The sequence below is a fragment of the Hyla sarda genome, unplaced genomic scaffold, assembly GCF_029499605.1.
Source record: "Hyla sarda isolate aHylSar1 unplaced genomic scaffold, aHylSar1.hap1 scaffold_2696, whole genome shotgun sequence".
In the NCBI taxonomy this organism is placed as follows: Eukaryota; Metazoa; Chordata; class Amphibia; order Anura; family Hylidae; genus Hyla; species Hyla sarda.
The window spans coordinates 25,243-32,825 of NW_026609392.1; the positions used below are offsets into that span (position 1 = coordinate 25,243).

At 45.9% G+C, this 7,583-nt stretch overlaps 3 non-coding genes across 3 annotated transcripts; all 3 read left to right on the plus strand.

The window, feature by feature from the left end:
- The first annotated feature begins 901 nt into the window (after positions 1-901).
- Positions 902-1,092, plus strand: LOC130324983 (U2 spliceosomal RNA). Its single transcript, XR_008869875.1, has one exon. It is a non-coding gene; the product is annotated as a U2 spliceosomal RNA (small nuclear RNA).
- Positions 1,093-3,194: 2,102 nt separating this feature from the next.
- Positions 3,195-3,385, plus strand: LOC130324984 (U2 spliceosomal RNA). The gene has a single exon (XR_008869876.1). It is a non-coding gene; the product is annotated as a U2 spliceosomal RNA (small nuclear RNA).
- A 2,085-nt stretch (positions 3,386-5,470) lies between these two features.
- LOC130324985 (U2 spliceosomal RNA) lies at positions 5,471-5,661 on the plus strand. Its single transcript, XR_008869877.1, has one exon. It is a non-coding gene; the product is annotated as a U2 spliceosomal RNA (small nuclear RNA).
- The last annotated feature ends 1,922 nt before the right edge of the window (positions 5,662-7,583 follow it).

Here is a 7,583-nt window from a genome sequence, read left to right on the forward strand (position 1 = left end):
TATATATATATATATATATATATATATACGCGCACACACACACATATATATAAACGTATTCTCCGTTGAGATATTGCAGCCGCTGCTGTGTCCAGGCCCAGGAGCCTTAGCACTGTGCTGTGATGTCACTCAATACCACTGACATCACTAGGTGTAAACAACATCTCTCCTTTGCTGTGTATGTGACTATGGAGCTGTTTGGTGATGTCGTCTATTATGGCCTTCATAGAAGCAACAGGAGATTGTTGCATCCATCTAGAACCCTCAGAACTACAGTGCTATGATGTCACTCACTTCCACAGGCCTTGCAGAGTGTAAACAACAACAACCCAGCTTTGTTGTGTATGTAACCATAGGGATTTGTGATGTCACCTAGAACCTTCACAGCAGCGACAGCTTTATGAGGAGCATCAGCACTGCTCTGCCTGAGCAGAACCATCACCGCCATAGGTTGTCAAATAACCCGGATTTAACCCACACAGGTAAGTCCAATGGGGTGCAGGCATGTCCTCTATGCTTACAGCTTCCCGTGGGTGTTGGTTTGATACCGTTTGGGGACAGCCAAGGAGGCATCTGCAGGCAACAAAGGTAGGTGTGTGCTTGTGTGTGTGTTTCCTATGCAGATCCTAAGCCCAGTGTCACATGCAAGTAGGAGGAGTAAGAAGGGTTCCTGGCAAATCCGGGTTATGGATTGCATTTAAAAAGGCCCCGTGGGAGTGCAATGGGCCCCTGTCTTGCTGCTTAGCAATAATGGTATGGGTTTAGGTTCTGCTGTGTGTACTGGTGGTTGACTGCCCCCCAGCCCAGAGTGTGCATGGAAAATTGTCTGGCAGCCTCCCTGACAGCAAGCAGTGATAGTGCCCATGAAGGGGACCTTGTTGGGCCCGCCCCTTTCACGGTTATCGCTTCTCGGCCTTTTGGCTAAGATCAAGTGTAGTATCTGTTCTTATCAGTTTAATATCTGATACGTCCCCTATCTGGGGACCATATATTAAATGGATTTTTGAGAACGGGGGCCGATTTCGAAGCTTGCTTCCGTCGCCCTATGCATTGACCCGATATGGCAGTATCTTCGGGTACAGTGCACCACCCCCTTACAGGGTTAAAAAGAAAGATTCCTACTTTCATTGCTACCTGCTTGCTGGCTAGCCAGCTAGCCAGCCCTGTGGGCCTTGCTGCTGCTGCAGCCAAAAAACAAAAGGTGGTGCTGCTGCTGCTTCTGCTGCTTCTGCTTCTGCTTGTGTCTGGCCCCTGTTGGAGCGTCCAGGCACAGGACTTCTGCTGCTGCTGACTAAATGGCCTCCTTAATTGGATCATTTGAGTAGCCAGCACACCTGTGCAGGTAGGGCATGACATGATAGGCAGCTGCCTTGATAGCGGGTGGGTGCTGAATGTTCCTAATTGACAAAATAAGATTAATGCTTATGAAGAAATATAAAATCTCATCCCTTCCCCAATATCGCGCCACACCCCTACCCCTTAATTCCCTGGTTGAACGTGATGGACATATGTCTTTTTTCGACCGTACTAACTATGTAACTATGTAACATAACATGGGGGGGGGGGGGTCTCCTGGCTGTTCACACAGGTGTGTCATTGCTGTACATTGACCATGCATTGCTTCTGTGGTATTGCAAAGGCAAAGACAAATGCTTCCAGCCATCCATTGCACTAATGGATTGGTCATCAGCTGGCTGTCTATGTCCCGCATCAATATAGACCAAAGTACAGAGGGTTAGGCTATGCTATTGTGCACCTACCTGATGCATCAGAAGGTGCGAGGCCCTTGCTAAATTCTGTGCACAGACTTTGAGATCTATACTTTAGACTGTATCTAAACCTGCTCCAACATGGACTGACATTCTGGCCTACTTTCAGCCGATGCGACTTGTCTGTCGCTGAACAGTCGCTTTTTATGTATTCAGCACCTATGTATAATGTTGTAAAAATGCTCTAGAAGCTAAAGTCGCAGAAATGTCACACATATTTGGCCTGCAACTTTCTGTGCGACAAATTCAGACAGGAAAAATCAGTATAAATCCTTAGAAAATTATCCCCCAGTGTCTCCATCTGCTGGCGGTATTGAATAAGCATTGCTGCACTGATGGGGTATGCATTAGACGAAAAAAAAGAAGAAAAAGAAGAATAATACGCCCAGAAAAGAGGCGAAAAGGAGAAAAACGTAAAAAAACGTGAAAAAAAAGTAAGAGGAAGAGAAGGGAAAAAAAGGTGGAAATGGGTTTAAAAGTGATTTCGGCGGAGAAATATATATATATATATATATATATATATATATATATATATATATATATATATATATACGCGCACACACACACATATATATAAACGTATTCTCCGTTGAGATATTGCAGCCGCTGCTGTGTCCAGGCCCAGGAGCCTTAGCACTGTGCTGTGATGTCACTCAATACCACTGACATCACTAGGTGTAAACAACATCTCTCCTTTGCTGTGTATGTGACTATGGAGCTGTTTGGTGATGTCGTCTATTATGGCCTTCATAGAAGCAACAGGAGATTGTTGCATCCATCTAGAACCCTCAGAACTACAGTGCTATGATGTCACTCACTTCCACAGGCCTTGCAGAGTGTAAACAACAACAACCCAGCTTTGTTGTGTATGTAACCATAGGGATTTGTGATGTCACCTAGAACCTTCACAGCAGCGACAGCTTTATGAGGAGCATCAGCACTGCTCTGCCTGAGCAGAACCATCACCGCCATAGGTTGTCAAATAACCCGGATTTAACCCACACAGGTAAGTCCAATGGGGTGCAGGCATGTCCTCTATGCTTACAGCTTCCCGTGGGTGTTGGTTTGATACCGTTTGGGGACAGCCAAGGAGGCATCTGCAGGCAACAAAGGTAGGTGTGTGCTTGTGTGTGTGTTTCCTATGCAGATCCTAAGCCCAGTGTCACATGCAAGTAGGAGGAGTAAGAAGGGTTCCTGGCAAATCCGGGTTATGGATTGCATTTAAAAAGGCCCCGTGGGAGTGCAATGGGCCCCTGTCTTGCTGCTTAGCAATAATGGTATGGGTTTAGGTTCTGCTGTGTGTACTGGTGGTTGACTGCCCCCCAGCCCAGAGTGTGCATGGAAAATTGTCTGGCAGCCTCCCTGACAGCAAGCAGTGATAGTGCCCATGAAGGGGACCTTGTTGGGCCCGCCCCTTTCACGGTTATCGCTTCTCGGCCTTTTGGCTAAGATCAAGTGTAGTATCTGTTCTTATCAGTTTAATATCTGATACGTCCCCTATCTGGGGACCATATATTAAATGGATTTTTGAGAACGGGGGCCGATTTCGAAGCTTGCTTCCGTCGCCCTATGCATTGACCCGATATGGCAGTATCTTCGGGTACAGTGCACCACCCCCTTACAGGGTTAAAAAGAAAGATTCCTACTTTCATTGCTACCTGCTTGCTGGCTAGCCAGCTAGCCAGCCCTGTGGGCCTTGCTGCTGCTGCAGCCAAAAAACAAAAGGTGGTGCTGCTGCTGCTTCTGCTGCTTCTGCTTCTGCTTGTGTCTGGCCCCTGTTGGAGCGTCCAGGCACAGGACTTCTGCTGCTGCTGACTAAATGGCCTCCTTAATTGGATCATTTGAGTAGCCAGCACACCTGTGCAGGTAGGGCATGACATGATAGGCAGCTGCCTTGATAGCGGGTGGGTGCTGAATGTTCCTAATTGACAAAATAAGATTAATGCTTATGAAGAAATATAAAATCTCATCCCTTCCCCAATATCACGCCACACCCCTACCCCTTAATTCCCTGGTTGAACGTGATGGACATATGTCTTTTTTCGACCGTACTAACTATGTAACTATGTAACATAACATGGGGGGGGGGGGTCTCCTGGCTGTTCACACAGGTGTGTCATTGCTGTACATTGACCATGCATTGCTTCTGTGGTATTGCAAAGGCAAAGACAAATGCTTCCAGCCATCCATTGCACTAATGGATTGGTCATCAGCTGGCTGTCTATGTCCCGCATCAATATAGACCAAAGTACAGAGGGTTAGGCTATGCTATTGTGCACCTACCTGATGCATCAGAAGGTGCGAGGCCCTTGCTAAATTCTGTGCACAGACTTTGAGATCTATACTTTAGACTGTATCTAAACCTGCTCCAACATGGACTGACATTCTGGCCTACTTTCAGCCGATGCGACTTGTCTGTCGCTGAACAGTCGCTTTTTATGTATTCAGCACCTATGTATAATGTTGTAAAAATGCTCTAGAAGCTAAAGTCGCAGAAATGTCACACATATTTGGCCTGCAACTTTCTGTGCGACAAATTCAGACAGGAAAAATCAGTATAAATCCTTAGAAAATTATCCCCCAGTGTCTCCATCTGCTGGCGGTATTGAATAAGCATTGCTGCACTGATGGGGTATGCATTAGACGAAAAAAAAGAAGAAAAAGAAGAATAATACGCCCAGAAAAGAGGCGAAAAGGAGAAAAACGTAAAAAAACGTGAAAAAAAAGTAAGAGGAAGAGAAGGGAAAAAAAGGTGGAAATGGGTTTAAAAGTGATTTCGGCGGAGAAATATATATATATATATATATATATATATATATATATATATACGCGCACACACACACATATATATAAACGTATTCTCCGTTGAGATATTGCAGCCGCTGCTGTGTCCAGGCCCAGGAGCCTTAGCACTGTGCTGTGATGTCACTCAATACCACTGACATCACTAGGTGTAAACAACATCTCTCCTTTGCTGTGTATGTGACTATGGAGCTGTTTGGTGATGTCGTCTATTATGGCCTTCATAGAAGCAACAGGAGATTGTTGCATCCATCTAGAACCCTCAGAACTACAGTGCTATGATGTCACTCACTTCCACAGGCCTTGCAGAGTGTAAACAACAACAACCCAGCTTTGTTGTGTATGTAACCATAGGGATTTGTGATGTCACCTAGAACCTTCACAGCAGCGACAGCTTTATGAGGAGCATCAGCACTGCTCTGCCTGAGCAGAACCATCACCGCCATAGGTTGTCAAATAACCCGGATTTAACCCACACAGGTAAGTCCAATGGGGTGCAGGCATGTCCTCTATGCTTACAGCTTCCCGTGGGTGTTGGTTTGATACCGTTTGGGGACAGCCAAGGAGGCATCTGCAGGCAACAAAGGTAGGTGTGTGCTTGTGTGTGTGTTTCCTATGCAGATCCTAAGCCCAGTGTCACATGCAAGTAGGAGGAGTAAGAAGGGTTCCTGGCAAATCCGGGTTATGGATTGCATTTAAAAAGGCCCCGTGGGAGTGCAATGGGCCCCTGTCTTGCTGCTTAGCAATAATGGTATGGGTTTAGGTTCTGCTGTGTGTACTGGTGGTTGACTGCCCCCCAGCCCAGAGTGTGCATGGAAAATTGTCTGGCAGCCTCCCTGACAGCAAGCAGTGATAGTGCCCATGAAGGGGACCTTGTTGGGCCCGCCCCTTTCACGGTTATCGCTTCTCGGCCTTTTGGCTAAGATCAAGTGTAGTATCTGTTCTTATCAGTTTAATATCTGATACGTCCCCTATCTGGGGACCATATATTAAATGGATTTTTGAGAACGGGGGCCGATTTCGAAGCTTGCTTCCGTCGCCCTATGCATTGACCCGATATGGCAGTATCTTCGGGTACAGTGCACCACCCCCTTACAGGGTTAAAAAGAAAGATTCCTACTTTCATTGCTACCTGCTTGCTGGCTAGCCAGCTAGCCAGCCCTGTGGGCCTTGCTGCTGCTGCAGCCAAAAAACAAAAGGTGGTGCTGCTGCTGCTTCTGCTGCTTCTGCTTCTGCTTGTGTCTGGCCCCTGTTGGAGCGTCCAGGCACAGGACTTCTGCTGCTGCTGACTAAATGGCCTCCTTAATTGGATCATTTGAGTAGCCAGCACACCTGTGCAGGTAGGGCATGACATGATAGGCAGCTGCCTTGATAGCGGGTGGGTGCTGAATGTTCCTAATTGACAAAATAAGATTAATGCTTATGAAGAAATATAAAATCTCATCCCTTCCCCAATATCGCGCCACACCCCTACCCCTTAATTCCCTGGTTGAACGTGATGGACATATGTCTTTTTTCGACCGTACTAACTATGTAACTATGTAACATAACATGGGGGGGGGGGGGTCTCCTGGCTGTTCACACAGGTGTGTCATTGCTGTACATTGACCATGCATTGCTTCTGTGGTATTGCAAAGGCAAAGACAAATGCTTCCAGCCATCCATTGCACTAATGGATTGGTCATCAGCTGGCTGTCTATGTCCCGCATCAATATAGACCAAAGTACAGAGGGTTAGGCTATGCTATTGTGCACCTACCTGATGCATCAGAAGGTGCGAGGCCCTTGCTAAATTCTGTGCACAGACTTTGAGATCTATACTTTAGACTGTATCTAAACCTGCTCCAACATGGACTGACATTCTGGCCTACTTTCAGCCGATGCGACTTGTCTGTCGCTGAACAGTCGCTTTTTATGTATTCAGCACCTATGTATAATGTTGTAAAAATGCTCTAGAAGCTAAAGTCGCAGAAATGTCACACATATTTGGCCTGCAACTTTCTGTGCGACAAATTCAGACAGGAAAAATCAGTATAAATCCTTAGAAAATTATCCCCCAGTGTCTCCATCTGCTGGCGGTATTGAATAAGCATTGCTGCACTGATGGGGTATGCATTAGACGAAAAAAAAGAAGAAAAAGAAGAATAATACGCCCAGAAAAGAGGCGAAAAGGAGAAAAACGTAAAAAAACGTGAAAAAAAAGTAAGAGGAAGAGAAGGGAAAAAAAGGTGGAAATGGGTTTAAAAGTGATTTCGGCGGAGAAATATATATATATATATATATATATATATATATATATATATATATATATATATATATATACGCGCACACACACACATATATATAAACGTATTCTCCGTTGAGATATTGCAGCCGCTGCTGTGTCCAGGCCCAGGAGCCTTAGCACTGTGCTGTGATGTCACTCAATACCACTGACATCACTAGGTGTAAACAACATCTCTCCTTTGCTGTGTATGTGACTATGGAGCTGTTTGGTGATGTCGTCTATTATGGCCTTCATAGAAGCAACAGGAGATTGTTGCATCCATCTAGAACCCTCAGAACTACAGTGCTATGATGTCACTCACTTCCACAGGCCTTGCAGAGTGTAAACAACAACAACCCAGCTTTGTTGTGTATGTAACCATAGGGATTTGTGATGTCACCTAGAACCTTCACAGCAGCGACAGCTTTATGAGGAGCATCAGCACTGCTCTGCCTGAGCAGAACCATCACCGCCATAGGTTGTCAAATAACCCGGATTTAACCCACACAGGTAAGTCCAATGGGGTGCAGGCATGTCCTCTATGCTTACAGCTTCCCGTGGGTGTTGGTTTGATACCGTTTGGGGACAGCCAAGGAGGCATCTGCAGGCAACAAAGGTAGGTGTGTGCTTGTGTGTGTGTTTCCTATGCAGATCCTAAGCCCAGTGTCACATGCAAGTAGGAGGAGTAAGAAGGGTTCCTGGCAAATCCGGGTTATGGATTGCATTTAAAAAGGCCCCGTGGGAGTG